This window comes from Mus caroli, unplaced genomic scaffold (genome assembly GCF_978045245.1).
Source record: "Mus caroli unplaced genomic scaffold, Mus_caroli_1 scaffold_6, whole genome shotgun sequence".
Lineage (NCBI taxonomy): Eukaryota > Metazoa > Chordata > Mammalia > Rodentia > Muridae > Mus > Mus caroli.
Genome location: NW_028227261.1, coordinates 38,364,552 through 38,372,556, shown reverse-complemented (window position 1 = coordinate 38,372,556; position 8,005 = coordinate 38,364,552).

The window sequence follows — 8,005 nt, the reverse complement described above, 5'->3', positions numbered from 1 at the left end:
GAAGAAGAAGAAGAAGAAGAAGAAGAAGAAGAAGAAGAAGAAGAAGAAGATCTTTTAAAAATGAATCATACCCTTTCAAGTTCACACACCTTTCAAAGGCCCCCTTTTCTGTGTTATCAGGAACAGTGCAATGGGCCTTGTTTTATAATGAGGACAGCATGATTTTGATATGAGACAATAAGAGAGGTAACTTTATCAAACCTGGGGACAGAGGAGAAGGAGTGCCAGGCTGAGGAGGAAGCCCAGCAAGAAGGCATTCCAGTAGGAGCCCTGTCCCTCAGCCTTAAGCTCTCTCTCTAGCCTGTCAATATTAGCTTTCCTACAGCAGGCCCAGTGAGAGGACCCTGTGTTCAAAACCTTCCATCCTCAGCAGCTTGGGGACAACAGAAAAGATCACACCACCCATGGAGCTGAGAGTAGATGGTATCGTGGAAACCATCAAGAACACTTGTTCAGATTGGCAGGTGGCAAGGATCTGAGCCCGGGAACGGCTCTGGTAAAAGTGGAGAGGCACGGAGTGGCACTTCACTCATGCATGGTGTCCCAGGGCTCTGGAGAGTCAGGCAGGAGGATCCTGAGTTTGGAGGCCAGTCTGGATCACATAGCATGTTTGAGGCTAGCTTGTTTATATAATAAGATATAAATTTAAAACAATTTATGTGTATGTGTGCCCAAGAAGTCCAGAAGAGAGTGTCAGATCTGATAGAACTAGAGTTATAGGCAGTTGAAAGCCACCTGATGTGGGTCCTGGAAACCAAACTTGGGTTGTCTTCTATAAGAGCAGCAGGTGCTCTTAAACACTGAGCCACCGCTACAGCCCTAGATATAATTTAAAAATAACTCCCAAGAGTGGCAAGGAGAAGTTTGGGTTGAATACGCTCAGCTCTCCCTTTTCTGTCCACACAGATCTTCATGCCCCTGTGGCACGTGTCCCCCGTTTTTATTTCAGGTGTTTGTAATTGAGATTTGGTGTTCCTTGGCATATAGACCAATTGGATCTTTGTCTGTTGAGGTGGGTTTTTTTTATATGAGAGTAGCCATGTTGTGTCTCTACCCTAGCTAGAGGAGGTACGGGTCCTAAGAAGGGACTATCCCAGGGAAAGAGTGGGTGGGTGGGTGCTCTTCCAGGTGACTCCCTCTCTTATTAAAAAAAGTAAACCCTTGCTCTCTGCCAGCACCGTGGTAATGTATATGCTATACCATGGCTCTGTTGTGCGCCCTTGAGTCCTCGTCCTTCCAGAAGAGAAGCTGAGGCTCAGGAGGAGTGAAGGAGTTGTCTAGAGTCTCTCTGAAAGGGAAGAACCGAGACTAGTATTGAGATCTGTTTGTCCTTAAAGGCTTTTTTTTTTTTACATTTATTTTTAATTATGTGTAGGTGTGTGTGTCTGCATGTGGATATGTGCGGGTGGGTGCAGGTGTTCAGGGGGGCATGGGATCCTCCGGAACTGGAGTTCTGAGCAGCCTGACACAGATGCTGGGACCAGAACTCTGCTCCTCTGGGTACAGCGAGCACTCTTAACTTTCCAGCCCCTAAAGGCTATTTTTAAAGACTCCTACCCTTGGCAAAGATCACCTTGTAGGCTTTCCTATCAAGAATTGCCTATTGGGCATGGGAGGGGGGGTGCGGGGGTGCTTCTTAAAGTCTGAGGTTGAGTTCCCAAACCCATCTCAGAAGGGTTGCAATGCTAGTAAGTGGGAAAAAGAGCATCCCCATGGGAGATGGCTGGACTGGGGCAGCCTGGACAGTCCTCTGTGCTCTGTCTCCAGTCCTCCAGAAGACATCCTGGCTCCTGAGTTGCCCTACTTAGGCAGACGCCCTCCCGCCTCTGAATTGAAGGCCCAGATCCAAAGAAAGAGGAGACTGCCCCGCCCCCTCCACCCCCCTCCCTCTAGCAGCTTTGGGTTGCCAATGGGAGAAGGCCTGGGTGAGATAAGAGATACACTCCTGGTGGAAGGAGCCTGCACTGCTGCCCAGAAGGCCTTGCAGGAAATCACCCCCTTCCCTGAGGGTTAGAGGGAGCGAATGACTCAGGGTAAAGTGGTGTGACTTCCCTTATTTTACACCAGGACTGCGGTGAGGCCCCTCTGACCAGGTGCCCTCCAGCTTGGCCTTTCCCGGGAGTCTGCCTAATAAGGCTTTCCTTCCAGCTCTTTCCATTGCTTCCGTGGAATCAAGTGAGCGCTATTGGACTGGTCATTTGCTCCGACTCCTGCCCAGGCCATGTCCAACGAAAACAGGGCTAAGAGGGAAGCAGAGAGACATGAAGCTAGAGTGGGTGGGGTAGGCGAGACTGGGGATTTATGGCTGAGTTCTGTGCTTGTAGCTCACAGTGGAGGCTGCAGTCCTTACAGTCCACAGTGGCAACGTGGGAGTCTCCTGTTGGAGACTGGTGCCTTCTTGCCACTTATGAATTTGTAAACGGACTGCTCACGTCAATTCTCTCCCATCCTGCCAGAAAAAGAAACATCACACTGTGGCTAAGAGACACTCTGGAGCCAGGACATCCATGTTGGAATGACAGCCTTGCCACTTCCTGTCAGACATTAAGTCAAGCTACTTAGCCTTTCTGAGAACCTTCTCTTCTCTTCTTTTTTTTTTTTTTGGTTTTTCGAGACAGAGTTTCTCTGTGTAGCCCTGGCTGTCCTGGAACTCACTTTGTAGACCAGGCTGGCCTCGAACTCAGAAATCTGCCTGCCTCTGCCTCCCAAGTGCTGGGATTAAAGGAACCTTCTCTTCTATATAAGGGTAATGGCAGTACCCACCTAGTAGGGATGTTAAATTATAGGAAGACCTAATGTGTACAAAGAAGGCATCAGATCCCATTACAGGTGGTTGTGAGCCACCATGTGGTTGCTGGGAATTGAACTCAGGACCTCTGGAAGAGCAGTCAGTGCTCTTAACCACTGAGCCATCTCTCCAGCACCTTGTTTTCATTCTTTTAGTGGTAGACATTGAACCAGTCATAGAGACAGAAGCTTGCAAGAATCCTAAACTCTTCCCTCTGCTCCCACTCCCACGACTAGTTCCTCCCCCTCCCCCTCCATAGCTGCTGCTTCTGGCTCATCACCTCCAGGCTATCATATCACCTGCACACTTGCAGTAGGCTTGCACTGATCTTGCTTCACTCTTTAACTTCTTTGTAATTACGTTTATTTAAATACTTATTTGTTTGTGGTGTGTGTATATGTGTGTGCACTGTATGCCACTGTGTGCGTGTAGAAATTTGGGAGTCATTTCTCTCCACTGAGTGAGACCCAGGCGTTGATCTCAGGTTGCCAGGCATTGGTGGCAGGAGCCTTTACCCATTAAGTCGCCTGATTGGTCGTCTCTACCTTATTTTTGAGACAGACTCTCTAATTGGATAGACCTAGTGTTCGCCAACAAGACTAGCCCGATGGCCATCAAGTCCCAGAGACCATCCTGTCCCTGCCTCTCCAGCATTCGGGTTATGGGCGTACACCATCACACCTGGGCTTTTATGTGGCTACTGAGTATTGAACTCAGGTCCTCACAATTGTGCAGCAAGCTCCCTGGACTCTTAGCTTTGTACCCTGCCTGCCCCTGTATTGGTACCACATTGTCTTGGGTTTTTGTTGCTTTGTGGTAAGTTTTGAAATCGGAAAAAGTGAACCTACCAATGTTGATCCTCCTTATTGTTTTGGCCATTCTGGATTTCTTGCAATTCCACATGGACTCTAGGCTGTATTTGTCCATTTCTATGAAGCAAGCAACTGAGATAGGGGTGTTAGGTCTGTAGATCACCTGGGAAATCTCAACTGAGACCCAGACAGAGGTATTAAGTCTGTGGATCACTTGGGAAATCTCATCAGATACCAATATTACCTGTCTTCCAGGTTGTTAATCAGAGGTACTTTAAAAAAACGAGGCTGGGGATCCTGAGAAGAACGCCCCACCTCCACTCCTTTGGGGACGTTTCTTCATTACGGATTAGATCACATTATTTGTTATAATCCTGTGGTTGATATCTTCCTAGGAAATGGCTCACTGCATCTGACAGGCATGTGTGTCACTTTCACCCTGTCCCCGTATAGTCCATGCTCCACAGTGGAGCCAGCGAGATGCTTCCAAAACAAGGAATGCCTGTTTTGGACCAGTGGGTAGCTCAATGGGTTAAAGCACTTGTTGCACATCCCAGGCCACCCAAGTTTCACCCCAGATCTCATGTAAGGTGAAAAGAGAGAACAGACTCCACAGATGGTCCTCTGACCCTCACACACTCACCGTGGCACACTTGCCCACACACGCATCGTGTGCACACCCAATAACAATAATAAAATGAATAAAATACAAATCTGATCCACACACACACTTACTGACAGCTCTTAAAGATCGATTTTTTTTTTTTTAGTCTTATGTGCATGTGTGTGTAAGCCATGTGTGTGTGGGTGCTTAACAGAGACCATAAGAGGGTATTGAATTCCCTGGAACTGGAATTATAAGTGGCTATGAGCTGCCGTGTTGGTGTTGGGAATGTGAATTTAGGTCCTCTGAGCCATCTCACCAGCACTCTTTTCTCTTTCCATTCTCCTTTTTTTTCCCCCACTAGCTGCTTTTATTAATGACCCATGCATTAAGGCTACCTCTAAGGCTCAGGCTGGCCTGGACTCTGTCATGATGTTCATGAAAGAACATTTTCTTCGTTCCAGCCTTATGACGCTGTGCTCTCATCCTGAACACACCAGACACTGGTGCTAAGATCTCTTTTTCCAGGGAACTCTTGCTTTCTTCTGTGACCAAATTAAAACATTACTCTTGCAGGAAAAGCTTCCCTGATCCCTCCTCTTGTCCCCATACAGTCCAGGTCCCCTTACAGCATGGACTGTCCACCTCTGGATTTTATTGTGTTTACATGTCTGCCACCTGTCAAGGACATCCTCGTCTACAGGTGACTTTAAAATTATTTTATTTATTCTTCTCTCATACGTTACATCTTGACCTCAACTCCCCCCTCCACTTCCCCCAGCAGGCCTCCCAGGGATATCAATCAAACACAGCATAACAAGATACAATATGACTAGGCACGAACCCTTATATCAAAGCTGGACGAGGCAACCCAGTAGGAGGAAAAGGGTCCCAAGTGCAGGCAAAAGCAAAAGAGTCAGAGACCCCACACTCCCACTGTTGGGAGTCCCACAAGAGCACCCAGGTACACAATCATAAGATATATGTAGAGGTCCTAGCTCAGATTTATACAAAATCTGTTTGTCCCTTCAGCCTCCGTAAGCCCTGCTTAGTTGATACTGTAGGCCCTGTTCTTTGTGGTGTCCTTGACCCCTCTGACTCCTACAATCCTTCCTCCCCCTCTTCTGTGGGGTTCCCTGGCTTCGCCTAGTGTTTAGCTGTGGGTCTCTGCGTCTGTTCCCATCTGTTGCTGGATGATGCCTCTTTGATGCGTGACTGGGCTAGGCACTGGTCTATGAATAGAGCAGAATATCATTAGGAGTCATCTCATTGACCTCCCCTTCCCCCACCAGTCCTGTTTGGTTCTATCCTGAGTCTCTGGGCTGTCCTGCCTCTGGCTCCTGGGCATCCAGGCAGTGTCAAGCATGGGCCTCAAGTGTGACAAGTCATTGGCTGGCTACTCCTACAAGTCCTGTGCCACCATCACCCCAGCACATCAAGCAGACAGGACAGATTGTAGGTCGAAGGTTTTGTGGCCGGGCTGATGTCCCAGTTCCACTGCTAGGAGCCTTGCCTGGCTATAGAAGACTGCCAGTTCGGGCTCTGTATCACCAGCTGTTGGAGACTTTGCTAGGGTCACTCTTATAGATTCCATGCACTAGGTTTCTACATTGCCTCCCCAAAGCCCCCGACCCCAGCTCCTGTCATCTGTCCCTCCCTCACCACCCCTTGACCTGGTCCCTCCTGTTCCCATCCCCCCCCTCCTGCCTCCAGTCCACCTGCAAAATCTATTCTAGTTCCCCTTCTCAGGGAGATGCACTTGAGCCCTCCTTGTTACTTAGCTGTCTTGGTCTGCACATTGTAGCATGATTGTCCTTTACTTGACAGCTAACGTCCATGTATAAGTAGGTAGGTAGCATGTTTGTCTTTCTGGGTCTGGGCTACCTCACTTAAAACTCAAGTCCAAGTGGATCAAAGACCTCAACATAAAATCAGATACACTGAACCTAATAGAACAGGAAGTGGGCAGTAGCCTACAATATATTGGCACAGGAGACAACTTCCTGGACAGAACACTGCTAGCACAGGCACTAAGAACAACAATCTGTAAATGGGACCTCATGAAACTGAAACGCATCTGAAAGGCTAGGGACATCATCAATAGGATAAAACAGCAGCCTACAGATTTGGAAAAGATCTTCACCAACTTCACATCTGACATAGAGCTAATTATTTTTATTTTTATTTTAGGCAGGGTTTCATGAAGCCCAGGCTGACCTCTGACCAGGATGACCCTGAACTTCTGACTCTCTTGCCATTTTCCCCCCAGTACTCAGATTGCAGGCCTATATTATGCCCAGTTTCTACAGTTCTGGGAATTGGACCCAGGGCTTTGTACACACTAGGGTAGTACTCTGTTAACTGAACTACATTCCCAGCCTTGGACAACTTTTTAAAAAAAGATATATTTTATTTTTTAAATGTGTGTGTGTGTGTGTGTATGTGTGTGTGTGTGTTATGTAAGTATAAATTTCTGTGGAGGCCAGAAGAGGGTCTTGGATCCTCTGGAGCTAGATCTAGTTATAAGCACTGGTTGAGGCCACTGAGATACAAACTCAGACCTTTTGGGAGAGCAGTACATGCTCTTAGTCACTGAGCCATCTCTCCAGCCCTGGGACAGCCTTTTTAAATGCCCACCCCCAGACCACGTCCCTGCAGTGAATGTAGTTCTGACATTTCATCCCTGCACATTCCATCTATCCTACATTAGCCTCCCCATTATGCCAGTGAATTTCTTCCTCTAGATTCACTTCAGGCTCCACACATTCAGCTCTGTTCACTATAGATCTTCCTGTTATGGTATCGTCCACCATCCTCTGATAGCACTTAGCTATGTACAAGGCCCAGTACTTTGGAAGATCTTATTCACCACCAGCAAGGTGGTATCTATAATGAGGTATCTATAATCAACCCCATTTCTCAGAGGAGAAAAACAAGCTCAGAGAGGTTAATGTGATGAAGACCACACATGTAATATGTAGCACGCATGCACTTGAGCCTGGGTCAACCAGTCTAGAATCTGTGGTGTTAACCACATGATCATACTGGGTTTATATTTCTCTCTCTCTCTCTCTCTCTCTCTCTCTGACAGAGAGAGAGGTTGTTTATTTGATTCACTGAGAAAAAGATTACACCTGTTTCCTAAGAACCAGTGGGTGAGACAGCAGACAACAGCCAGGAGCCATCAAAGGAAAAGCAAGTCAGAGAGGCCACACATCACAGGGAGTGTGGGTGGGGATGAGGGATGGGACTCCCTTTCAGCTAGGAGGGGAACACCTCCCCCAACACCAGTCTAAAGGAATCCACCTCATTTGGCTGAAGATGGAGGGGACTCTGCCTCCCTCCTTTTAGGCCAGCTAGCTGGCTGTAAGATGGTGACTTGCCAGGGAAGGGCTTCCTAGAAACCAAGATCGAGCGGGACACAGATCCTCCTAGTCCAGTCACCATCTCTCTGGGGCAGAGTGTCACTTCAAGCTCAAGTGGCCTTCAGCCAATCCTGGCATAGACTGTGTTGGGGCAGAGCAGACTCTGAGGCTGTGGTGACTCCCCAGAGATGCTGGGAGACAGCCTAGAGAGGAGGCTGGGAAGCAGGAAGGGGACCAAAGAGAAACTGTCACGCACGTGATGGGGATAGAGGTGGGGACTGGTAACTTATGTATGTGGCCAAAGGGTCCTCCGGAATACCTAGTACCCTGACAGAAGGGCAGGGTTAGGCAGTGCTCTGCGACAGTGCTTCAGTTCCTCACAAGTCCAGGGTTTGCTGGCGGGACTAACTCCCACCTTGGACAGACCGTCTGTAAG